The 26,835-nt window shown below is 33.6% G+C and overlaps 1 protein-coding gene across 5 annotated transcripts in view; it reads left to right on the top strand.

Moving 5' to 3' along the window:
- Nucleotides 1-26,835, top strand: part of LOC145277652 (vang-like protein 2) — a 605,707-nt gene that overhangs the window by 389,479 nt on the left and 189,393 nt on the right. The window contains exon 3 of one of the 5 annotated variants that reach the window (XR_013868189.1): nt 17,651-18,347. The exons of the other annotated variants lie outside the window; for them this stretch is intronic. The gene's annotated coding sequence lies outside the window, so the exon portion shown is untranslated. Of the gene's footprint in view, nt 1-17,650; nt 18,348-26,835 lie in introns of those variants that run through there. 5 annotated transcript variants of the gene reach the window in all.

Genomic DNA, 26,835 nt, shown 5'->3' on the forward strand with positions numbered 1-26,835 from the left:
ACAAGAGTTATGTTCCTTTATCACAAAACTACTAGATTTTATCCATATACATTTACAGATGTAGCTGAAGTGAAATTCAAATTCCAAATAAATACTATTAAAATACTTTTTATATATTAATTAAAATATTAGTCCGAGAGGATTATGCAAGGGGATAACTAGCATCAACTAAGAAAAATAAGCATTTTTTGCAAGAGATAATTTGGGACGCTAAAATAATCCACAAATAATAAAGCAATTTCAAGTAAAAAAAAAAAAAAAAAAAAAAAAGGTTTCTGAAAATTCTCTCCTTTTCACCAAAGAAATTCCCAGGGGTGACAACGGAACATCTCACTTCTGGTCCCCAACAAATTGCATATGTGTCTTTTGGAATGAGACCAAAATCCTTTAATTTAAAATAAGAAATTTGTTTTTCTTTAGTTTAGTTAATTGTAAATATAATATAGAAATTCCCATATTATTAGTGAAGATAACAGGCTTGACCAACTGTTCACAACCTACATTGCTGATCCCTGTTACAACAAGCTGCTTTAAGTTGTAAGGACTGCTCTGGTACTCTGTCATGGCCAGGCCAGTATTGGAGAAGACTCTCATTAAACAAGGAAATAGAGGTAGAGAACATGAATGCATGCATGTTTAACTAAAACTTAAAAACTCAAAACAAACACCCACAAAGTTGGTAGACTTTTGATCAGCGTTGTCCAAAATGAATAATATCTAAAATTAAGAAATCCATTCTCCAGTGGTTAGCTGGCCTAAGTTTCATCAGGGACGAGGAGGAGGGAATATGTACTGATTTGAACTCGTTCTTCAAGAAATCCGTTATATAAAGATGAGTTGTCTGTCTATGCCCATCTAAAGAGGAATAGGCTGGGTGGAAGAAAAAGTGATGGTTGGGGAGGTCGATGGTGTAAATTTAACTTGATAAAAGTGTTCATGAAATGAAACTGTTTCCGACAGTGCTCCCACATCTCTTAGGATCCTGTCAAGGTCCAATCTATGAGTTAAATCGTGGCTACCGAGAGTAAGAAGGTTGATGGATATGACAGCATAACGTAACTTCCTAATTAAGTTGTAGGTATAGACAACTTCCGGTATTCAACCATGTGGTCACGCAAATAGGCAAAAAAATATGGCTACCCATTATCCATGGCTACCAATATGTCTGTTGTAAAGAGAAAGAACAATTCTCCGTTTGGATAATAATTATTATAATTGCACATTGGGAGAATTTTAATCTAACAAAATATAGTAAGTCAACTAGTGTTTGAACCTTTAATTTCTATCAGAGAAAGTCGAATATTTCATTTTATTTATTTATTTTTGTTTTACTGCAAAACAAACAATTTTTATATATTTTTCAGTCCGTTCTTTTGGTAATAAATAAAACTTTTCACTGAGTATTTCCAAATATAGTAAGCATTTTTCATGCAGGTTTTTTTTTTTTTTTTTTTAATTATTTTTACGATCGGTGAATTTTCAATATTTTAGCACCGGGCGTAATTTATTTCTTTGAAATATATTTAAAAGTTCAAGTTCAAGTTTTTTATAACCTTTTAACTGTAAATAATTTATATGACGGGTTTGTTTTACTATACATATAGATTCGAAAAAATTGTCAAAAAAAACAAATATATAACAATAACAAATAAAATATATCGATAAACATTGTATGATTTTCGAAGCGATTACACATTTTAAATTGAGTAAAACCACTAAAAATCTTTCCAGATAGATAGAAGAGTAACTTATCTTGCCTTTGATAACATTTATTTGTTATATATTTGTTTTTTGACAACTTTTTCGAATCTATGTGTACAGTAATACAAACCCAAAATTTAATTTAACTTGGAAATAATATTTAAAATACATGTGCATACACTGCACAAGCACCCTTATTATAATCATAATAATAGTAGTAATAATAAAAAAAACTTATGTAGATGACATCAACTGGCGCCACTCCAACTAGTTGTGAAGGATTAGGGAGGATGGAAAGACCGAGGTGGGAGGGTACTAACCAAATCTCCACTGGAAGTGTGCAGTTCAAATCTGGTACGTTGGGGAGACATTTTGTCACCCAAACCCCAGGAAACACAAATGGCCGATGCCAACAAGAAATCAGTGACAACGGCTGTTGCGATAACATGCAATAATCTGCACAAGTGGTCAAGAGGTGGAGAACACGTGAAATCTGGGGAGACTTGTTGTCACTTGGTCTCCAGGGAACACCACAGGTTACTGCCAGTGAGTGATCACTGATGATGGCCTGTGAGACAACTAATACGCTACACATTTTGATGAAAAACATGGGGGGGAAAAATGGACATAGAAGAACAGAAAGCCAAAACTTTAAATATAATTTCTGTATTTAAAGTAATAGTTATTTAAATATTTCAACATATAATCTTGTGGGTAAAATCCAGCTTCTCAATAAGGGGCACTCTGGATAGGAACAAAAGTAAAAATTGTCTCAGTCCTGAAAGATTTCTCCTCCACCGACTGAGGACAGAAAAGGTAAAGTGTAGCATCAAAACCGATACTACACTGTGATCTTGTTCCGAAGGCCAAAAAATATTTGTGTTTAATGTTTCCTTGTTTGTTCCCTAAATTCATAATTCAGTTTTATCAGTATTGAATTTTATATTGCTTAAAAATTACTTAATTTTACATAGGTAATATTTATATTTTATACTGAATAAAGTTCAGTTTCGGTATTAATCGAACTGTGTTCCTTTTTCTTTTTAAAAATGTTTTATTACTCTTTTTCAAATGGCCCTCATATAGTACTGACAGTCTGACAAATCTTACCTACATTGCCTGCAGACATTTTTCAGTTAACAGGCCTTCTTACTCTCGGTGTCCGTGGTTAAATAGTCTGTCTTGGATATGACATGAATTTGCACCTGATTATATATGCATACATTTGTATTTGCATAAACAAAGATTTGGAGGTATTAAGGAGGTTAAAACATAAAATCTCCTTCATTTCTTTGGTTTTTTCGTTAATGGAAATAGCTCCAGACAAGGTGTGAAGCCACTTGATGTAAGGAGCTAACAAGAATGACAGATGATTATCACAAAGATAGGAGATGCCTATTGACCTTAATCTTGAAAAGACCAAGGTTATAGGTAAGAAGAAAACAGCATGCAAAATATTTCCACAAGCCTGCAGTTCTTGGAAAGAAGCTACTGGAATAGGAAGTTGTATTACAGTCAGGTATCAAAACAATGAATTGATGGAAACCACTTAACCAATGAGTTCAATGAGCTGGAACAAAGGAAGCTGGAAATAGATTAGACTGTTCAGAAAAACATATGCCTGAATAACTGGATTAAATCTATATAATTATAAAACTCAAATTACCTTGTAGCGGGTGTTGTAATCCAACATCTGATTTACAACTTCCGGCTGCGCATGCATACATAAACAAATAATCAATGCGACAATAAAACATATTGTTTTACTGTGTACGTTTTCAACGTCCCAATTGTTTTTTTTTTGTTTTTTTTGCGTTTAAATTATCCAAATAAACAATTGTTAATACTTTTTGCATTTTTTTTTTTTTGCATCGTTCATTTCCATATTACATTTAAGTTATTTTAACGCAATTTTCTTACAAATAAATCTACTTTAACCCGTTGACAACCATAAGAGCATTTTACAATGGCGATCTACCCACAACCTTAATTTTTTTAAAAATTTATTCTCTATTTTTTAATACACCTTTAAAAAACATTCATACATTTTCTTATGCATTACCAACATAAATAAATAACCCCGAAAATGTTTTTTTTTTTAAATTGAGTTACAAATAAATAATCAACGCGACAATAAAACGTATTGTTTTACTGTGTACGTTTTCAATGTCCCAATTGTTTTTTTTTTCTTGTTTAAATTAAAAGATATAGTAAAATTTGAATTTAACTTAAAGTATTATAAGTATGGCAGACCACTTATAATTCAATGGCTGTAAGTATTTTTTTTTTTTCCAAAATAAATAATTATAAACAGAACGACTCATATAAATCTATCTATAGTCTTTTTTCATTTTAATATACTTTCGTAGAAATGTTGCTGTTATGTCACAAAAAACTATTTTCTGTACGTTACAAGTGTCACGCTCATACATTAATTCCTTAGCTAAATATAACATACTGACCCAACGGGTCACGGGTAGTCTAGTATTTAGATAGCCTTAAGATGGTTAATGTTATATAAAAAAAAGTTTATGAAGCCTTTTTTAATGCTCTATTTCACTATTACTAAACTGTCCATGATTGGCTCACGGCTACTACCTCTGTTTATTTTGTTTAAATTTCATTTGAAAATTCATGAATTCTGATATTATTCATTAAGAATTTTTTTGTATAACTAAAAATAAGTGTCTTTACTTCTGTATTATTCTTATGGATTTTTTTACTGTCAGTCTTAATACCTTTTATAACCATTGTTATTAAAAAGTAAAGGAGAGAAGCCAAACTGCTGCTACATGTCATCAAACCAACAAGCTGTCTTATGTAATGAGCTGCTATCTTGTTAATCTATTTGGATTAAAGAATTGATCGGCTATGGGGCTACAAACTAGTATGCATTCGTTCAATCTGCATCTTTCTTTCATTTAATTTTCAAATAAAATCTTTTTTTTTTTTTCTTTTAAATATACTGAGGGGGTCACCACTTATCAAGGCTAAAATCCACTAGAGGATAAGAGCTAATGAAGTTTCCAGTTGGATGATAAACAATGTTATGAGAGGATCAGAAACAATGGGTGAAAAGGGCAGAATTTGATTTTTTTGAGGACAGCTGAACAAATATTTGTGAACACTGGACTTGAAGAAGACAATGTTGTAATCAGCAGTGAAACAGTTCTGTGGTATAGTGTTCCACAGATGTGAAAGTGCTTTAAAGTTACGTTTAGCTTTAGGTACACAGAGAAAAAAAAAAAGTTCTTTACAGTGATGGGAGTTTGACGAGTTCTTGCTGTGAATATTTTCTGCGGACGGACATGCTGTTTGAAATGGAAGAATGTAATGTTGATCGACAAAGCTTTTCTGGAGATAGGAAAACGCATCAAAAAGTTTATGTAATTTATTACATTTCAGAGGTCATCCCAGGTTCTCACCATTTTTTTCCTGTTCGGTCATAAACACTGCTTTAATATGTCTGTACCGCTTATCTTTCTAGCCACATTTGCTTCTGTTCTCTTATAGATCATTTCTCTTTTTTGATGAAGCCATAATTATTTCTTAACTTTTGCCATACATCGTACATTGCAGGTGCCATCTTGCCCACCTCCTGTAAGATGAGTTTCTTGCAATAAGCTGATAAATCAGTTCGTAACATCAGATCAGAGATTATAAATGGTGTGTATAGAGTTGCATCCTATGTTTTTCACTATACATATGTGTCTGCTTATATATACACGCATGCATATATACTAGTACGCTGCCTAGCATTGCCCAGTCGTAAAACGTTTAAATATGATGTTTCAATTTATGCAGATTTTATATTTACTATAGTGTACTCTGTATACAGTACAGGGTGGAATGATAAAATTGTCGCCATAGAAAAGACATGATTCCATTTCCGTTTAATGAAATCCGGTTTTCTTTTTTTTTTTTTTTTTTTTTTTTTTTTGTTGCAGACCATCTACTAGATGGCCAGTTGTGTACAAATACCAAGAGCAATAGGAGCTTTCTATCATGTCTGAAAGTGACACAATGTTCAATAAGCGAGATCGGAGATGTGCCATTATACAACTCATGCTCTCTACCAAGTTATGACAGTTATTCTTATTTAAGAAAGATTTAATTATGTTACATATTCGTCCAGTAATACCGTATGATCTGATGCCGAGTATGTACAGTGGTTTAATGATAAAATGTAATGAGCTTTAATTCTTTACTGAAGTAAACAGTTTTCGGTATCAGCAATCATCCGAAATGTCTTATTGGTATCATTTGAAAATCAAACAGGAGATAAACATAAAAAATTAAGGCAGGGGGGGGGGAATAAAACAGATAATTTTCTAAGGTTTAACAGATTAAAAAATAATTATTATTTATCTCATTTATTTATGTTCTTGCCAGGTCAGGCACAAGGTTAGATGTGGTTTTGAAAAGCCAATGCACTAGAATAAGCACATTAACCTACAAAAAATGCCTGAGTGCCCTGCAGTTTGGACGTTTTCGGCAATTAGCAATAAATTAACCACTTTTCAGCAAGAGGATAAAGCCAGAGAGAGTGGACCTCCTAGGATTCAACAGAATCATACTCCAGCCTGATGGCAACGAAGCCACTGTCAGATTGATCTATATTTCTCTTAATTTGTCTGTCTGTCCATTTCACTTTTCTTAGAAACTACTGGACTGCTCTGGCTGAAATTTTGTATGGATTTTTGTCATAAGATGCAGCAAATTAAGTATTATGTTATCTATTTGATACAGTTAGGGATTAATAGAGATTAGTATTTAATGCAAAAATAAGCATAAAACCATTTTCAACCATCAATTTAGCATCAAGCAGTCATCTTAAGTCAATGGACTATAACTTTTGCTCGTTTTTTAACGCACTAAAAAGTCTACTTTGTACCATAAATTCTTTGAATATTTGTCATATATATACACACACACACACACACACACACACATATACACAAGGTAGTATGGTTTTGGATATGACCTTAAGACATTCAGTAGTGAGGCCCCACTTGGGAGCTGTGAGGAATGTGGAGTTGACCCTTAGTTACTATTGCTTACAGCCTCACTTTTGCTTGGAGTGGTAATACCTGTTAGGGCATCTGGTGTTAACAGATCAAGCTGTTTCAACATATTAGCTTCCTAGCCCAAACTGCACCAAACATTGATGTTGTCATTTTTTCTTTTCCTTTGCTAAACTCAATCATCTTTTGCAAAAACAAAAACATTTTTTTTAGAAAACAACCAAACCAAACACCATCAATAAATGCTTAAAGATATAAAAAAATAAAACTTGAAGAATAAAAAGTTTTTCCAAAATTATTGTATTTGTATGAACTGACCCGAAAACGGTTGATATACAATAAAACAACCAAGCACAAGGTAGTTTAAAAAAAAAAAAATGTTTAATATAAAAGTGTTATTCAGAAACAACTCATTCTTAATCCATTGTTTTCAAATCCCCCACCCACATGTCATGGATTTGCTGTCTGGGTTAGTTCTACCTTATTTTTTGAAGGCATAAACTAATCTTTTATTTTATCCAAGATGTGAAGGATAAAAATGTGAAAAAATTCGTTTTCGCAAGGGATCAGTTTCTGGAGAAACTGTTCATCAAGATTAAAATCTGATTCATCTCCCCCATCACCATACTCCATGACCACACCCTTCATTACCCGAGAGGAACAGCACTTAAGATAAATGTCGCTTGCGAATCTTGCGGATTTGCTTCTGATCAAAATACAGCCACATTTTCCTCAGAGACTTGTAATTAGAATCGAGTGCAACAACCAAACAAGAACGGACATTTTTAACAAGCGTTCAGTTCCTGTTCACTTACATCCCCACGAGGACAAAGTTAGACACAATGTCATTTTTATGTGGGGAATATTCAGTTCCCCAAAAAGGAACACTCTGGGTTGGATCAAAAATTAAAATTGCTGCAGTCAAGAAAGATGCACTTTCACTGACCGAGGACATAATACATACTACGCTTTGATCCTTGCCCAAAGTCTGTTTAGTAGTATCTATTTACTTGCCTCCCCACGAGGGCAAAGTCAAACATAAGGTCAGTTTTTAATGTGGGGTAAATCCAGCTCCTCAAAAAGGGTACTCTGCTTTAGCACAAAAAATAAGGATTGTCGATCTAGAAGGATTTCTCTCTACCAACAGTACTCAAATAATGAAGTTTAGTATCAGAACAGATACTACACTTTAAAATATTTATTTGCTCAAAATATAAAAATTTACATTTAGAACAAATTAGGCAAAAGGCCATTCAAAATTGTAGAGAAATAGTGGTGAAGGTGGAGGTAACTCGTTAACTCTACTAGCCTTAGCTAGTAGAGTTAATGAGTTACCTAAACTTATTCAAGTGGCAGGGGTTTGACAGGACTCAAAATCACTTGTGCCATGCTAAAAGCAGAGAACACATACTCATATTCAACTCCTTTTCATATACACAAGCTCACTACCTGTATCCACTTTGTTTAGTTTCTGAAAAAAAAAAAAAAAATGATGTAATCTTTTTCTATCATATCTGATCTAAACCTTCAGCTGATGTTTAAAGAATGTGAGCAGATCAGCAAAAGATTCAACTCAGTCTTATCAGATGCAATGTTCATACCACCATTCGTGCGACAGCCATGATCACAAGAAAAGAGGCTGCTCCAAATCGATATGAGTCGTCACCTTGTTAACATACCCTAAGAACTGCTAGAGATTGAAGTATTCAGAGACACTTGGGCAAGTCCTCTATTCTAGAACTGTGTTTTATGGCATTAAAGGGTAACATGTTCCATCTCAATTGCCCAGTCAAAGAGATCTCAGAATTGTTAATGACATATCTAGTATTCAACTCCATTCAGAGCAGATCCTCTCCTCCAACCACACTAACCACCCAATGAACAGATCCCCACTCACTAATCTCCTGCAAAATTTCTTTTTAGAAGACCAAGAAAGATCACTGGACCAAGTCAGCTTTTTGTGTGCAGCCCAGCACTGAAGAACTGCAGTTTGGCCTACAATGATTTTCAACCAAATAATAAAGAATGAGGTTAAAAAGATTATCAACATAGGGTCCCATGCAGTTTCCTCTGTGAAAATTTGACTCTGGAAAGCCAGTCTCTTGGCATGTCGATGACACATCATTTCAGGCCTTGCTCATATGGACGTTGAATACAAATTTGTTTGCAAATCTAGTACCTCCTTTTATCTCAGAGAAATGACGATAGAACAGGACTTTACATTGCAAATGAAACTCGCATTTGCGAGTGATTTTTTTTTTTTTTTTTTTTTTTTTTTTCCCCCCCCAAGTGGTGACAAGAAATAATAAAATGCTTATCTTTAACGATTGTGTTTTTTCACCGACAATCTTCCAAAGCTCATAACTGAATGAAACGTCTTTTTAACCTTTATTTTTTTAAATAAAACGAGCAATGTCAAATTATTTAAACAATGAAAATTTAATAGAACATTATAGTCATTTTTTTTAATGGAGGTTGTTTTAAAAAACCTCTGAAGAAATTTGAATCTAAATTCAAATCTAAACATAAAATTTGATGCATATTTAGAATTACATTTATTTAAAAAGAAATACAGAAACATCTCTATGATGTATGTATTCATCACGGAACGAAGATGTTATATTCCAAAAATCATGTGGGTTTGGATAGTAACTTTTCTATTTAGCCAGTATACAAAAATATTTAGTTGTCCAAGGTAAACTAAAAATAAACTTGTCTGTAGAGTCCTACAGAAGGCGCCAGAGGACCTTTATGTGATTAATAGGCAGGGGGAATAATACAGCCAATAAACAAAAAGGTTGAGAAGAAAGATGTAAGTGCCGCATACCTCACCTACAGACTGAAAACCTAAGTTTGCCAAATTCTAATCCAGTTTGTTCCACATAAATATTTTTATCAAACTCACACATAACCTTATGTCTTATAACCTCCTGGAAAGGAGATAAATAAACTCTCTTTAAGGAGAGTTTCCTTCAAAGCCAAATGCTAACCAAAACTCTACTTTGATCCTCAAAAGGTAAAAAATCTTGTTGATATACACATTTAACAATGAAAATGCCCTTTGTAAGTTAATTGTGATACACTGACGAAGCAATGAACAAATGGTGCCTGTTATAAAGAGACATGGACGTATCTATTTAAAGAAAAAAAAAATTAATCTGTATAATTCTACTTGTCCTTCCTTTAATTAGCATGTTGCTAATATGCATACGCTAAGTTAAAGAGATGTAATTCATGCAAGCTCAATACATCAATAGTAGTAAATACAATTTTGTATACATAAACAAAAAGCAGACGATAACTTTTTTTTTCACAAATTACAAAAGTTATTAAATGAAGTTTATAGAAGAAAGTGTGCCAAAATCAGGGTTCCATCAGCCATGATCAGATAGGAATCTTGAGTAATTATATTCCTATTATCAACTGTACTCAGGATTAAACCTTCTACCTAGGAAAAACTCTCACTTAAAAGTGATTATTACTTAGAACTTTTTACACTGTGCGATAGGTTCATTCCTGAGTTCGACAAGATGCATCTGAAGAAGATCTGAGGTTACATCAGTCGAAACGTTGTGAGAATAACATCCAAGATGAGAAGTCTGAATAATGCAGATAATTTATACTATGGCGGTTTAGTTTTAAAAGGATACATGCGGAACTCTGAAAAATCTATCTAGTACTCTGTGCCCTTCCCTCTCTCTTCGCAAGAGGAAGAAAAAAATTAAACTACTGAACGATTTCATATTCCAACTTCATTAATTTATTTGTTTGTTCTCTAAATTCAAAAATATTCCTATTCAATGTTTTGCAATATTTGATTGTAACCTGCGTCAAACATGCACAATTTTTTCACATTCATAATTTTTTTTTTTCTTAGTGAATAAAGTTCAGTGTTATTTTTTTAATGCAATTTTTAAGTAAATAATAAAGGAATTTTAGTTTTTGAAATCCGTGAAACAATGAAATGTTGATTTACTTTTTAACACAAAGCAACACACAATTTTACATGTGAATCCTTTTTTCTTCTTTCAAATAATATCGAATAAGTTCAGTTTCAGCATAAATTGTATTACTTATTTTTCTCTTTTAATGCAATTTTAAAGTTTTCTAATGCTTATTGTTAAAAAAAAAACGTCTCATTATCTATCTGCAATCTGTTTGACGGATCTTGCTTGCTCGTACCTCGTGCATGACGTCATTTTTCACTGCCTACACCTATTTACGAAGGCCACGGCCAAACACTGAAGAACCTATATCTAATGCTTTACACCACCACCCCATTCACAAGAATCAGAAGAAAATTAAACTGCTGAACTTTTTCATATTCCAACTTCCATCCTATATAGAATCTCAGATTATGTTTCTGCTTAAAGGATTTTTCAGATAGAAATAGCTTTAATAAAATGTAATTATTCTTTTGGAACTCGAATTGGGTAAATGATCCAGTATCAGTTTTACGTCTTTTATCATTCAGATAAAGTTTAAACAATTTTATTTTATCCCCCCCCCTCCCCCATCAGCCTTTTCCGAACATTACTCTTCTAAGCATGTTGGATCCCCCGCACACAACATGCAACAACCTCCTAGTTGCCATTCTGGCTAGCGTTGCTTCCGTCTTGTTCTCGGTTCAGTCCTTCAGCTTCAGGAATTTCTTTTATTGGATTAAATTCTTGACTGTAGAATAATTGAAAAGCAGTCTGTTAATAAATTTGAATAAAAAAAAAAAAGGCCGACGGTGTTCGGTGGATAGAGGAAAAGCGATAGAACGGGAGCAGACATGGTGAAGAATTTAATCCTAGTGTTGAACATTTCTTTAATTAATAGAACTAAAGCTGCAAAATGGCACTTTCTGCTGCCATTGCCAAACTCAAGATGACAGAAAATGGACAAACTAATGATTAATTATTTGTCACAGCTGTAATGGGTGATGATTGGTCTGTCTGTCTCTCTCTCTCTCTTTCTCTCTTTCCTTTCTTTCTCTTTTTCGTTTCTCTCTCTCTCCTTCCTCTTTCTCTCTCTCTCTCCTTCCTCTTTCTTTCTCTCTCTCCTTCCTCTTTCTTTCTCTCTCCTTCCTCTTTCTCTCTCTCCTTCCTCTTTCTTTCTCTCTCCTTCCTCTTCTTTCTCTCTTCCTTCCTCTTCTCTCTCTCCTTCTCTCTCTCTCTCCTTCTCTCTCTCTCTCTTCTTCTCTCTCTCTCTCTCTTCTCTCTCTCTCTTCTCTCTCTCTCTCTTCTTCTCTCTCTCTCTTCTTCTTCTCTCTCTCTTCTTCTCCTCTCTCTTCTTCTCTCTCTCTCTTCTTCTCTCTCTCTCTTCTCTCTCTCTCTTCTTCTTCTCTCTCTCTTCTTCTTCTCTCTCTCTTCTTCTTCTCTCTCTCTTCTTCTTCTCTCTCTCTTCTTCTTCTCTCTCTCTTCTTCTTCTCTCTCTCTTCTTCTCTCTCTCTCTTCTTCTCTCTCTCTCTTCTTCTCTCTCTCTTCTTCTTCTCTCTCTCTCTCTCTCTTCTCTCTCTCTCTCTTCTTCTCTCTCTCTCTTCTTCTCTCTCTCTCTCTCTCTCTCTCTCTCTCTCTCTCTCTCTCTCTCTCTCTCTCTCTCTCTCTCTCTTCTCTCTCTCTCTCTCTCTCTCTCTCTTCTTCTCTCTCTCTTCTCTCTCTCTCTTCTTCTCTCTCTCTTCTTCTTCTCTCTTCTTCTCTCTCTCTTCTTCTTCTCTCTTCTTCTCTCTCTCTTCTCTCTCTCTCTTTCTCTCTCTCTTTCTCTCTCTTCTTCTCTCTCTCTCTTTTCTCTCTCTTCTTCTCTCTCTCTCTTTTCTCTCTCTTCTTCTCTCTCTCTCTCTTTCTCTCTCTTTCTCTCTCTCTCTCTTTCTTCTCTCTCTCTCTCTTCTTCTCTCTCTCTCTCTTCTTCTCTCTCTCTCTCTTCTTCTCTCTCTCTCTTCTTCTCTCTCTCTCTTCTTCTCTCTCTCTCTTCTTCTCTCTCTCTCTTCTTCTCTCTCTCTCTTCTCTCTCTCTCTTCTCTCTCTCTCTTTCTTCTCTCTCTCTCTTTCTTCTCTCTCTCTCTTTCTTCTCTCTCTCTCTTTCTTCTCTCTCTCTCTCTTTCTTCTCTATCTCTCTCTTTCTTCTCTATCTCTCTCTTTCTTCTCTATCTCTATCTCTCTTTCTTCTCTATCTCTATCTCTCTTTCTTCTCTATCTCTATCTCTATTTCTTCTCTATCTCTCTCTCTCTTTCTTCTCTCTTTCTTCTCTCTCTCTCTCTTTCTTCTCTCTCTTTACTCACCTGAAGTATTTTTTTCCATTTACAGAAGCTATACTAGTAAAAAGGAGAAAACAATCCAAAAATTTAATACTTTATATTAAAATCTAACTGTTCTTGTAATTCAAAGTAAGTATAATAAAGTAATAAAGTTGCACAACATAAAACATTTATTGAATAAATTTAAATTAAAAAGATATAAAATGCAACAGTCAGGTAGGAATATTTTATTTTTGTTTAAAATAAATTTCTTTTATAAAATAAATGTCTAAAGAATTGTAACAGTCATTTTAGAATGTTTTGATACGTATGAATTTTTTTTAAAGTTGAGTATAGTGTTTAAAATGTACAAATAAAATATAACATTCACTTTGCTTGTAGAAAAAAATCCATAATTTTTCTATGCTCTATGGGGAAAAAACTTGAGTGTGTTAGCATTTATTTTTTGGAGATTTTATTCAATAAAAAATAAATAAAAAACAAAATAACACAACAGAAAACATTAAATACAAAAATTTTACTGAATTAAATCAAAATTTTAAAAAAAATTAGCAACAAGATTTTAAAAAAATATGTATAAATCTTAGATTGTCTCAATCTTAGATTGTCTCCTTTTTGTTAGTATAACTCTTTAGAAAATAAAAACAAAAATAAATACTTCCGGCGAGTTAAATCTTTAATTCTTACTTATGGAATATTTTCTTTTTTCCAAATCATGTATTTGTCTTCATTTTCATCTTTTCTTGTAATTTTCATCGATTCACTAGACATTATGATTGCTATTAATTTTGTTTATATTAACATTATAGCTGAGTTTTAATTCCTTGAAAATACCTTCTGAAATTTCTTCAATGGCAAATGGAAATAAAGACATTGAACAATTAGGTATTAGAGTTAACAGTGCAAAAATGGATATATATATATATAATATATATATATATATATATATATTTATTCCTTATGTTGACGATACCTTTTGTTTGTTCAACAACAAAATGAAAGCGGATACTTTTTTGTGACCCTTAATAATATTCATCCAGCCCTTAAGTTTACGGTTGACAAAGAAGTTAATTTTAGTCTTACATTTTTGGATGCACTTGTTTCTAAGACTTCTTTAGGATTTTTCACTTCTGTTTATCATAAACATACATTTTGAGGTCTTTATACTCACTGGGACTTATTTTTATCTCAAAAAACGAAAATTAATTTAAGACCTTTACACATAGGGACCCCCAATGATTTGTTCAAAGTCCTATCTGTATGATGAGATAAACTTTATCACTAAGACTCTGTGTAACAATGGTTATCCTTTGGATATCGTAAAATCTACTATAAAAAATAAAGTTTCCAATTTAAAAAGTACAGAAACTGCAGTAGATAAATGTCCTGTTTACCTTCGCTAGGTGACATTAGTGACTGATTTGCCAAACAAATTTCACTGGCTGTTCAACTGTGTTATTTTGCGTCGAGTTTGTGCTTTTTCCACAAGACCTATGTTGTCTTCTATCCGAAAAGATCCCCCTTCCCATCTTAATAATTTTATTGTTTATTTATTTAAATGTAGTTGTGGAATGCACTACATTAGGCGAACATCACAAACTTTGGATTCCCATATCAAACAACAAGATTCGATATGCAAATTATGCATCGTTAGATGTTTTGCATAATACCTATGGTTTGGCCATATGTGAGCACTTAATAAATAACTGTGTCCGTGCCTTGAACTTCAGTGTCCACTTATTCTCCATTTTGAGCAGGTCACACGCTCCCTTTCATTTGAAAATTTTAGAAACTATTTATAATATGTCCTTGAGACTTTCTCTTTGCAAACAAAGAGAAAAAGTAGAATTTTTCCCGTTTTTAATAGGTAACAGTTAAAGCCATTGGCTTATAATGAGTGCTTTATGGCAAATTAATGGTTAAATTTGTGCTTATTTTTTTTGCATTAAATATTAATGCCAGTTAACTGTGCATCGTACACATAGTATAATACTTAGTTTGCTTCACCTTATAACAAATGTCCATACAAAATTTCAGCCAGATCAGGCCAGTAGTTTCTGAGAAAATGTGGAATGGGCAAACAGACTAGGAGAAATATAATATAGAAAACCATTTCGTTTTAGAGTTGAGTGATTCTTGTAGAGTGCTTACTAGAGGCATGGACTCAGTGTTGTCTGACTGTAAACTAGTTTGAAAATTATTGTAACTTTTATCGTTTCTTTTTGTTTTGTTTTTGACAATATATTCATCATATTCGTTTCAAGTTTGCTTTACATGCCGGCATGTATCGGATGGTTTTTAGAAATTGACTTTCAAACTAACCTATCTCTGGTTAGGTCTTTATTTATCCATCTTTCTCTTAAATCCATTCTTACCACTTCCATGTTTTCCTCTGCCCCCCCACCTTTCAACTTAACTGTTCTAATCTACAAACGAAGCACTCACCCATTCTTTCAAAGTGATCAAAGCAACAAAGTCTCCAGTTCTATATGTCACTATTCTGTTCAGATTTAATCTTTCTCTAAAGTCATCAGATCTTAGCTTATCTTTAAGACTGTCATTACTCATCCATCATATCATTCTCTCCATGCAACACATATCTTCAACATATTATTTAATGATGTTTAAAGATTTTATCATTTATCTCATATGAAATACTTCTCTCTGGAACAGTTCATAAAAGAAAAATGTAAGAGTTTTACATGTATAAGGGAAGTATGGCACAATCACGTTGACACACCGGTTCTCACCAGATCACCAAAGTTAAGCAACGTTGAGCCTGGCCAGTACCAGATGGGTGACCATTTGGGAAGGCTAGGCGCTGTATGTACTTTCTGGGAAAGTTGGGCGTGGGCCAGCACCCTCACCCCGAAAAAAGAACTCCTTGCTACAAAAGCATCTACAAGTAGATGGCCTTTGCCCCTCCAGGGGCTCAAGGCTATGGATGGATGGAAGGGATGCTGAAAGTACAATGGATGAGAGTATGATGAATCACTCATGAGTGTGACGTCATATGTGTAAACCAGGACAATCTTATCCTCTCTCTTTCAGCCAAACAAGATGTTCAGAGTAATTTGTCCCAATAACTCACCACCCCAACGTGTCCCAAAATGAGGTTTCTATATATAAAACCATGGAGAATGAATGACACATGGGCAATATTTTCTTTTAGCTTTGAGAAATAATGATCAAAACTATTTGTCTTACTAAATTTACCCTCCCCTAGCATTCATATGTGTCAGGAGAAGGTTTACAATTAGGAAGGTTAGTTGGTTGGTTGGTTGGTTGTTTTTGTTTTACGGCATATCAACCCTTTTCGGGTTATTTAATACCGAATCCAAAGATTTTGAAGAACATTTTTTTTAATAGAATATATTTGTTGTTTTCACATCGGTTTCTATTTAACCCATAGTTGGGACCCTAACAGGTACTACCACTCTGGGTCAGAGTGGACCTGGGAGCAATGGTAATTAAAGGGTGGCTCCACACTCCCCAAAGCCCACAAGCTGGGGCCTCACCACTGGATATAGTTTAAGGTTATATCCAGGACCCCCATTGAGGGACTTTTACCCTCTGCAGGGGGGCAGTCGGCGTATTCTAATGCCCCACCGACAGGGCCTAGGAAGGTTAGCTCTTCTCACTCGCTCTATAATAATAATAATAATAATCAAAACAAATTGTCGATCAGATTAATTACTAAAATCGATTGGAAATAAAATTTGTTTCCTAAAGTATGGGTTGATACTTGCCATTAATTTAAAAGCCATCGCAGAAACAGGTAAGAGACTGCATCTACTTTTGATATAAAATACATATTCTACTTACTTGGTAGTTACCAGTAGTATAACCCTAAGGAAATATTTAGTAACCACGAGTATATATTTCCCTACTTTATCCAAAATTTACTCTATGTCCATATATAATGTAATTAAATTACTGTTTCATCCCAAAGTATTTACAACTAAATGTAATTTTTTGAAAACTCACATAAACTCAAACGGTGCTGTTTCGAATAAGAAAATATTAAATACTATCACTGTATAAATATTTTTAGTATCTATAGATGTCTAGTTATAATAGCTATATATATATGTACGTATGTATGTATGCATATGAGGGGCATATATATATATATATATATATATATATATATATATATATATTTATTAACAGGCCGCCCACTGTTTCCCACTTGTAAAATATATTTAATATGATATTTTAATTTATACAAAGTTCGTATGTATTATTATCAGGCCAATTTTCTATTGATTATTATATTGTACCTAATATGTAGTAGTGATTTCAAAAGTTCAAAAAAAAAAATATGGGTGCCATCAGCTAGAATCGAAACCAAAACATCTAGCACTTCAGTATTATCTGTTATCATCTGAGCCATCAACAGATGGATATCAAAATGCTAAAAATTTACTAACATTAACTTATAAATATATATTTGCGCATGCATAGAGAAGCACTTACCCAATTCCAATTTTATCAATTTTTACTGCCTAAACGAATTTGTTTTACAGGTCCGAATTCCCTATACCTCAAATTTCAAGTCTGTAGACCAAAAATTGAAACAGACGAGGTCACTTATATAGGTATCTTTGATTTAGTTTTTTGGAAACAAATGCATACTAAACTTGATTACATTGTAATAATGTCTTCCATTTTCCTCTATTTGCAGTTATGCAATGGAGAGAAGCAGAACATCATCTATATCAGGTAAGTGCCTTAAAAGAATTCTATGCCAGAATGTCTTTGACAGCATCCATTATCTTCAGTGTCTTTCATGTTTGCTTAAATGAAACAACTGAATAACCATGTGTATGCCATGGGCAAGTTTTTAATCACAGATAAGTCCTCAACTAATTTTTTTTTTTTTTTTTTTTTTTACAAATGTTTGTTCCGAATAATATTCATGATGAAATTGTCAGAAAAAAAAAAAGATCAAAACAGTTTTTAATGCTATTTTCGTTTAAAAGTTATGTTCAAACTGAAGATAAGTCTGCAGTGCTAATTTATTCTTTGGAAGGGTTTTACTATGTATAGACAAACAAAAAAAAAATCAAAGCACGACAACGAGCTGACAAACAAAAAAAAAAATCAAAAACAAAAAAATCAAAGCATGACAACGAGCTCTTGCTGATGCTTTATTCATGTGGTATTTAAGCACGTCACTCGAGCAACCTGAGATTGTTATGTCAAGAACAAAAAAAAGCAACTGACTTTAATTCAGATGGACTGCTATTTTTTAGCTAAAAACTTTTGTAAAAATATAAGCAAGTTTTAATCTTCCAGTCATCATAGGCATATTTTTAAAAAATTATAAGTTAAACAAAAAGAAAAAAAAAATGTCTCCTTTTTTTTTTTTTAGTCATACTTTTTCGTTTTATATATATATATATATATATATATATATATATATATATATATATATATATAATATGTGTGCGTGTTTTGTTTTTCTGTTTATAGTAAATATATATATATATATATATATATATATATATATATATATATACACACAACAGCATGGCAGTATATCTAAATTAAAATCTGTTGCTTTTGTTCTTGACATAAGAATCCCAGGTTGCTCGAATGACGTGCCTAATATCATACAAATAAAGAATAAGCAGTGGGAGCCAGTTATTGTGACTTAATTTGTTGTAAATAAATAGTAAAACCGCTTTTTGAAACTATTAATTGGTCAATTAATTGGTTTTGCGTTCGTCTTACAGGCAAAATCATTTTATATTTTTTAAGATATCAGACAAAAAAAAATTTCCAAAAAATTCTTTGATTTGATGGAATCATGCTTACTGCTCCATGAATTTGTTTTGTGTAAAATCAACATGAAATCGGATCGAATCTTATGCTTCAAACAATTTATAAGGTTATATATTGTTACTTAATAGTTTTTTTTTATGACGTATCTTGGAAATACTATCCAATTTCGTAGCAAAACGTTTAGAAAAATACAGTATTAAATAATTATATATATAAAACAAAATAATGTCTGTAATTTAGAAAAGATAAGCAAGTTAACTTATAATCTCATTAAAAAATAATTTTTAGAAGGTTTTATTTTATCCTTTCCAAAAATGTGATTATAATTTGCTGTTTAGCCTTTCTTGTTTGGGTATTTTGCTGAAAACTTATATATATAAAGATATATATATATATGTTACCTAGCATCTTCTCTCCTTTTCTAATCAGAAGCATTAGGCTTCGAAATACCTAGGTATAAAAGGGTCTAATTGAATAGACATCCATATTGAATAAACAATTAAATCCATATGCATTAGTATATATTTTATTTTGTCGTTCTTTAATTCTTCATCATTAAATATATATATATATATATATATAAGTAGGTTGTAGTTTGCTTGAAGCATTGTTGAAGAAAATTATAAGGTAAAATTAAAAGCCAAGAACAATGCGAGATTTTTTTTTTTTTTTTTTATAGAGTAAAATTAAATGCAAACAAAAGAAATAAAGTTCTTTTTTTGTTGTTTGTTTTTTCTTTTTCACACAAATTTTAACTCTAAACAACAGTAATTTTTTTTTCCTGTTGTATTCAATGGTGATATAAATCTCAATATATTTCAGACTTATTAGTCCATTTTCAAGAGAAGACAGCGGAAGAGTGTTCAAAATTGGAAAAGTAGCCGCCGAGTTTGCCACGTGATACCGCGAAATATAGAACAAAAAATGACGTTAGGAGAACGTTAAAATAAATCAGTTGATGTTTGAAATACTTGTTGCGTTTGTGAATCAAGGGAGATGACTATTCAAGCAAGGTTTTTTTTTTTTTTTAATTATTGTTTTTCTTATGTTTTAAACTTATATTATAAAAGCGGAGCTCAATTCCAGTCTATTGTTTAGTGTGGGAGTATTTTTTGAAATAATTAAAGATTCGAGGATACGAAGTTGACCTACGTTTCTTGAAGAAGCAAGAATGTTGATGTGAAAATCTGGTTCTGAATTAATGCAAGTGCGAATATGTTTATAGAACGACGAAGCAGTAGTGTTTAAGTGCTCTTTAATGCGGTGATGAAGCAATCTGGTAGTGCTTCCGATGTAAGATGCACTGCATTTAGCGCATTGTAGGTCGTAAACAACGTGGTTCTTAAAGCATAAACCTGTGTGTGATATTGGGCAATTAGAGAGTGAACAAGGGGAAGGTGTATGCGATGGATGTTTTCGGTTGAGCTGTTGTCTTAAAGTAGATCCAGTGTGGATGAGTTGAATGTTGAGCCCCTCGCTGCGGATGGCTTTTCGGATTGAAGATGAGATTTTGTCACTGAGGAAGGGTAGTTTTAGAAAACAATTGTTAGAGAAGGGTCGGGTGTTGCGTTTTTTCTTTTTAAGTGAGGATAGGATCGTATTAGGGTAGCCGTTTAGTGAGAGGGTCTGTAGGAAATTGTTAGTGTGTGTATGTTTGTCGGAGATGTTAGTGCATTTGTCTTGTATGCGTGAGATTTCGGCATGTGCGTAGTTTAGTTTGTCCTTGAGAGGTAGCGCAGATTTGAAATGTACGAAGAGGCGTTTGCTGGCGGGTTTTCTGTAGAATTCAGTGCATATGGCACCATTTTTTTTAATTTGTATTTTAAAATCAAGTAGAGAAAGGGATTCCGAAGAGTCTGGGTGTTCTATAGTAAATTTTAAGTTTGGGTCGGCGTTATTGAATTTGTGGAAAATGTTAATAGCTTCTTCGCGGGAGTATGTGATAATTAAAATGTCATCGATATATCTAGTAAAAAGGAGATAAGAATAGCAGGTACTAAGGGTGTGTCTTTCGAGTTTGTCCATATAAGCAATGGCAAGAATACCGGATAGACTGGAGCCCATGGGTAGTCCAGATACTTGTTTGAACGTGTTTTGTAGGAAAGTAAAGTAAGTGTTGTCTACTATAATACGGAGGAGTTGTAAGAGATCTCCTGGAGTAATTCCGAAGCATTGTGGGTTTTTAGATGCTATAATGTCTGCCATGAGATTAATGGCTGGATGTGCAGGAATGGAGGTGAATAAAGAAACGACGTCTAGGCTAAATGGGTATCTGTATAGTTTGAGTAGATGGTGTGGTAGACCGTTGAGTCTGTTAATTACTTGGTTGGAACTACTAACATGGGCTGGGAAGGTAGAGAGTAGAGGTTTAAGTAGGCGGGATATTAACCAAGAGATTTTATAAAGGGGACCGTTAACGCTTGAAACAATGGGTCTGATCTGTGTGTGTGTGCTATTTTTGTGGGTTTTAATAAGGTGATAAAAGGTAGGTAATTTGCTGTATTTAGTAATAAAATTTAGTCTGTGTTGTTTTGGGAGATTTCTTTTAAAACAAATTTGAGACCATGTCTTGTTAATGTTGTTCTCAATACGAGCAGCAGTGATATTATGTGCTGGGGTGTAAAGGTCGGTATTGGAAAGATGCTCTATAGCAAGGTTGTTATAAGATTCCTGTGATATAACGCAAAATTCTCTGCCCTTGATTCACAAACGCAACAAGTATTTCAAACATCAACTGATTTATTTTAACGTTCTCCTAACGTCATTTTTTGTTCTATATTTCGCGGTATCACGTGGCAAACTCGGCGGCTACTTTTCCAATTTTGAACACTCTTCCGCTGTCTTCTCTTGAAAATGGACTAATAAGTCTGAAATATATTGAGATTTATATCACCATTGAATACAACAGGAAAAAAAAATTACTGTTGTTTAGAGTTAAAATTTGTGTGAAAAAGAAAAAACAAACAACAAAAAAAGAACTTTATTTCTTTTGTTTGCATTTAATTTTACTCTATATAAAAAAAAAAAAAAAATCTCGCATTGTTCTTGGCTTTTAATTTTACCTTATAATTTTCTTCAACAATGCTTCAAGCAAACTACAACCTACTTATATCCCTCAGTCTCAGCCAGACAGAGTTTGCACTCATGAAGAGCATCTTCAAAACTACGGAAAAACGCGCTAGAGTCAACTGCCAAATCTACTTTTTGAAAAAATGCCGTAAAAACAAAATTATTCCTAACACAATCAGGAACATAAATCTGCCAACATGTTTCCGTTTTCTACACACTTCACGACAATTTATATATGACTATTGCTTCAAAATAATCATTAAGCAACACCACCGGACTCTACATGGACATATTAATTCAGTCAAGAACCTCCGGAATTCACTCACTTCATCTACCCCTAACGGTCATTCGCTAAACAACATCCAATCTCTGATCGACCGCGCATACCATTCCAGCTTCAACAATGAACAGAAACGTCTCATACGCAAATTTACTTGGCTTAAACAGAAAACTAATAAACCGGTCTACAACAGACACATACATAATTCACAGGATTCTTCCACCGACAAGTCCCTTAAAGATCATCTTCTCGTAACTGACCTCACTAACTCTCTTTCCACAACTGAAACGGATCTCCTTTCACTTGGCCCTAAGTTTATCACCACAATGAAACTGACGGATAAAGCTAAACTCAACATAGAAACGCAGTTCTGCAGAACTGCTTACCACCTTAAATGGCTGCACGCTTTTGCCCCGCACGATAACAAGGACACCCCCCTCAACCTCTCAGGTAATCACAACACCTCTTTTCCTGTTTTTCAGCTTGATCACCCTTTATACCCACCTCCTAATAATATTCCACTAGATCTAAAACTTTCAAGGTTAAAGCATAAAATCCTCAGAATACTTGAACGCGAACAACACCATATTACCCCCAATCTTACCAGGAACCAATACCTCACCCTTAAATCCCTTAAAGACAAAGATTTAGTTTACTTACCCTCTGATAAGGGCAGAGAATTTTGCGTTATATAACACGAATCTTATAACAACCTTGCTATAGAGCATCTTTCCAATACCGACCTTTACACCCCAGCACATAATATCACTGCTGCTCGTATTGAGAACAACATTAACAAGACATGGTCTCAAATTTGTTTTAAAAGAAATCTCCCAAAACAACACAGACTAAATTTTATTACTAAATACAGCAAATTACCTACCTTTTATCACCTTATTAAAACCCACAAAAATAGCACACACACACAGATCAGACCCATTGTTTCAAGCGTTAACGGTCCCCTTTATAAAATCTCTTGGTTAATATCCCGCCTACTTAAACCTCTACTCTCTACCTTCCCAGCCCATGTTAGTAGTTCCAACCAAGTAATTAACAGACTCAACGATCTACCACACCATCTACTCAAACTATACAGATACCCATTTAGCCTAGACGTCGTTTCTTTATACACCTCCATTCCTGCACATCCAGCCATTAATCTCATGGCAGACATTATAGCATCTAAAAACCCACAATGCTTCGGAATTACTCCAGGAGATCTCTTACAACTCCTCCGTATTATAGTAGACAACACTTACTTTACTTTCCTACAAAACACGTTCAAACAAGTATCTGGACTACCCATGGGCTCCAGTCTATCCGGTATTCTTGCCATTGCTTATATGGACAAACTCGAAAGACACACCCTTAGTACCTGCTATTCTTATCTCCTTTTTACTAGATATATCGATGACATTTTAATTATCACATACTCCCGCGAAGAAGCTATTAACATTTTCCACAAATTCAATAACGCCGACCCAAACTTAAAATTTACTATAGAACACCCAGACTCTTCGGAATCCCTTTCTCTACTTGATTTTAAAATACAAATTAAAAAAAATGGTGCCATATGCACTGAATTCTACAGAAAACCCGCCAGCAAACGCCTCTTCGTACATTTCAAATCTGCGCTACCTCTCAAGGACAAACTAAACTACGCACATGCCGAAATCTCACGCATACAAGACAAATGCACTAACATCTCCGACAAACATACACACACTAACAATTTCCTACAGACCCTCTCACTAAACGGCTACCCTAATACGATCCTATCCTCACTTAAAAAGAAAAAACGCAACACCCGACCCTTCTCTAACAATTGTTTTCTAAAACTACCCTTCCTCAGTGACAAAATCTCATCTTCAATCCGAAAAGCCATCCGCAGCGAGGGGCTCAACATTCAACTCATCCACACTGGATCTACTTTAAGACAACAGCTCAACCGAAAACATCCATCGCATACACCTTCCCCTTGTTCACTCTCTAATTGCCCAATATCACACACAGGTTTATGCTTTAAGAACCACGTTGTTTACGACCTACAATGCGCTAAATGCAGTGCATCTTACATCGGAAGCACTACCAGATTGCTTCATCACCGCATTAAAGAGCACTTAAACACTACTGCTTCGTCGTTCTATAAACATATTCGCACTTGCATTAATTCAGAACCAGATTTTCACATCAACATTCTTGCTTCTTCAAGAAACGTAGGTCAACTTCGTATCCTCGAATCTTTAATTATTTCAAAAAATACTCCCACACTAAACAATAGACTGGAATTGAGCTCCGCTTTTATAATATAAGTTTAAAACATAAGAAAAACAATAATTAAAAAAAAAAAAAAACCTTGCTTGAATAGTCATCTCCCTTGATTCACAAACGCAACAAGTATTTCAAACATCAACTGATTTATTTTAACGTTCTCCTAACGTCATTTTTTGTTCTATATTTCGCGGTATCACGTGGCAAACTCGGCGGCTACTTTTCCAATTTTGAACACTCTTCCGCTGTCTTCTCTTGAAAATGGACTAATAAGTCTGAAATATATTGAGATTTATATCACCATTGAATACAACAGGAAAAAAAAATTACTGTTGTTTAGAGTTAAAATTTGTGTGAAAAAGAAAAAACAAACAACAAAAAAAGAACTTTATTTCTTTTGTTTGCATTTAATTTTACTCTATAAAAAAAAAAAAAAATCTCGCATTGTTCTTGGCTTTTAATTTTACCTTATAATATATATATATATATATATATATATATATATATATATTATAGTAAAAGAAAATTCGTATAAATCGCCCTGATTCTGTTGCTGGCATTGGTTCTACAGATTCTTTTATAGGAGAGATCACATAAAGGTTGCCAACATCCTTAAGTGAAAGTGGTGTTATGGATCGAATTGGATTCAAACTTTATACATCCAGGTCGTTGTTCCATGTTATTGACAATTTAAAGTTTAACTAGTTTTGCACTTAGTTTTCTATTGCTCTACATATTGTGAATTTTATTGTTGCAGATAAGAGTATAAACTAATCAGTCCTTGTGTATTCCATTTGAATTTAATATTTTTATCTAATCATTGCGATTTGATATTTATTCCAATCAAATTAAATTCTTTAGCTTACCTTTTTTCTTACTCATTTCTTTTTCATCTATTTGTTTTTATCCCCTTACCCATTTTTTTTTTTTTTTTGCTCCCTTGCTAGATTTTTTAGATCCTCCTTTGATTTTTTTTTACCCCGTCTACTTGCTCCCTTGATTTTTTTACACTCTTTTTTTTTTTTTTGCCTTACTCTTTTTGTTTTGTCCTCCTTACTCCTTTATTTTTAATTTCTCTTACACGGTTATTTTTTGTCTTCCCTCGTTCGTTATTTTCCTAATTCTCTTTTTCTCATTCTCTTTTTCCTCGTTTTTTTTTGCCACCATTTTTTTTTTTTTTTGCCTTACTCTTTTTGTTTTGTCCTCCTTACTCCTTTATTTTTAATTTCTCTGACACGGTTATTTTTTGTCTTCTCTTTTTCTCATTCTCTTTGTGTTCTGTTTTTCCTCGTTTCTTTACAAATGTAGCCAATTGTAGAAAAATCTGTTTATTTCCCACTTTTGATTCTCAAGATTGAGTTGTTTTGACAGAATCTCCTGATGGAAGTATGAAATTAAATAACCCTTCTTTTGCTGCCAAATATGGTGCAACCCTTCCAAAAACCAATATGCATCTGTTACAAGCAAGACATCAGTGAAAGCTGTGGCCTAGTAAATAGCTGAGTAACTAATTGTTCAGACTTTTGCTTGCAAGGTCAAAGGTTCTGATTGGTCACAGTAGTTATTTGTAAAGATTTGGACTTCATACTCTTAAAAGATTATGATGCCATGAGTTAGATAAACTGAAAGACATAGATTCATTTCATACACCAACTTGTTCAACTATTTGGTAAATACAGAAACAATGCTAGATTGAATAGATCAGTCGTTACTTCCGATATAATACTTGCTGATCAAATGACGCTGTTGGTATTTATAATAAACTAGCCTGGGTGCCCAGTGTTGCCCGGGTGTGTGTTGAGCAAAAAAAATAAGTTGTAATAGGCAGGCAGGCTTGAACCTGTGACGCGAAGGTGGAAAAGTAAGTGAAAGAAAATATGACGTCTTACCGCTACTCCATGATACATCTGGAAGTTCAGAATATTAAAATTAGGCAAAATCAATCCAACTAATATGATGACTTGAAAAAATAGCTCACAAAAAATCGACCTCTCCTTGTAGAAAACTGCCCAGTTGAGGATGAAGGAATTAATGTTTTTGGCCAATTTTTTTTATATTTGTCGTCCGAGTTATTGAGCTTCAAAATGATACTACACCCGTGAAAATCCATCACCTCTGTCGAAAGTTTTAGGCAGACATACAAACATACATACATTTAAACAGACAGGTGAGATTTATATTATAGACTAGCGGGGGGGGGGGAGTACCGGGCATTGCCCGAGTGTTTGGAAGAGATGGGGGTGTTAATGAAAACCTAAGAATAAGCAAAGTAAAAAAAGAAAACATAAAAACAAAACGGGGTGGGGGGTAATCAAAACATCGAGAAAAAAACACAAAAAAAACTAACGTAAGGCAAACGAACGATGTTGAATGTAAAAATCGAAAAAATGAAAACAGAAAAACGAACGTTAAAACTAAAAACAAACAAAAAAACACATGAAAAATGGCTTAAATAAGCCTGT

This window comes from Euprymna scolopes, chromosome 6, assembly GCF_053919585.1.
Source record: "Euprymna scolopes isolate OS-2025 chromosome 6, ASM5391958v1, whole genome shotgun sequence".
Classification (NCBI taxonomy): domain Eukaryota; kingdom Metazoa; phylum Mollusca; class Cephalopoda; order Sepiida; family Sepiolidae; genus Euprymna; species Euprymna scolopes.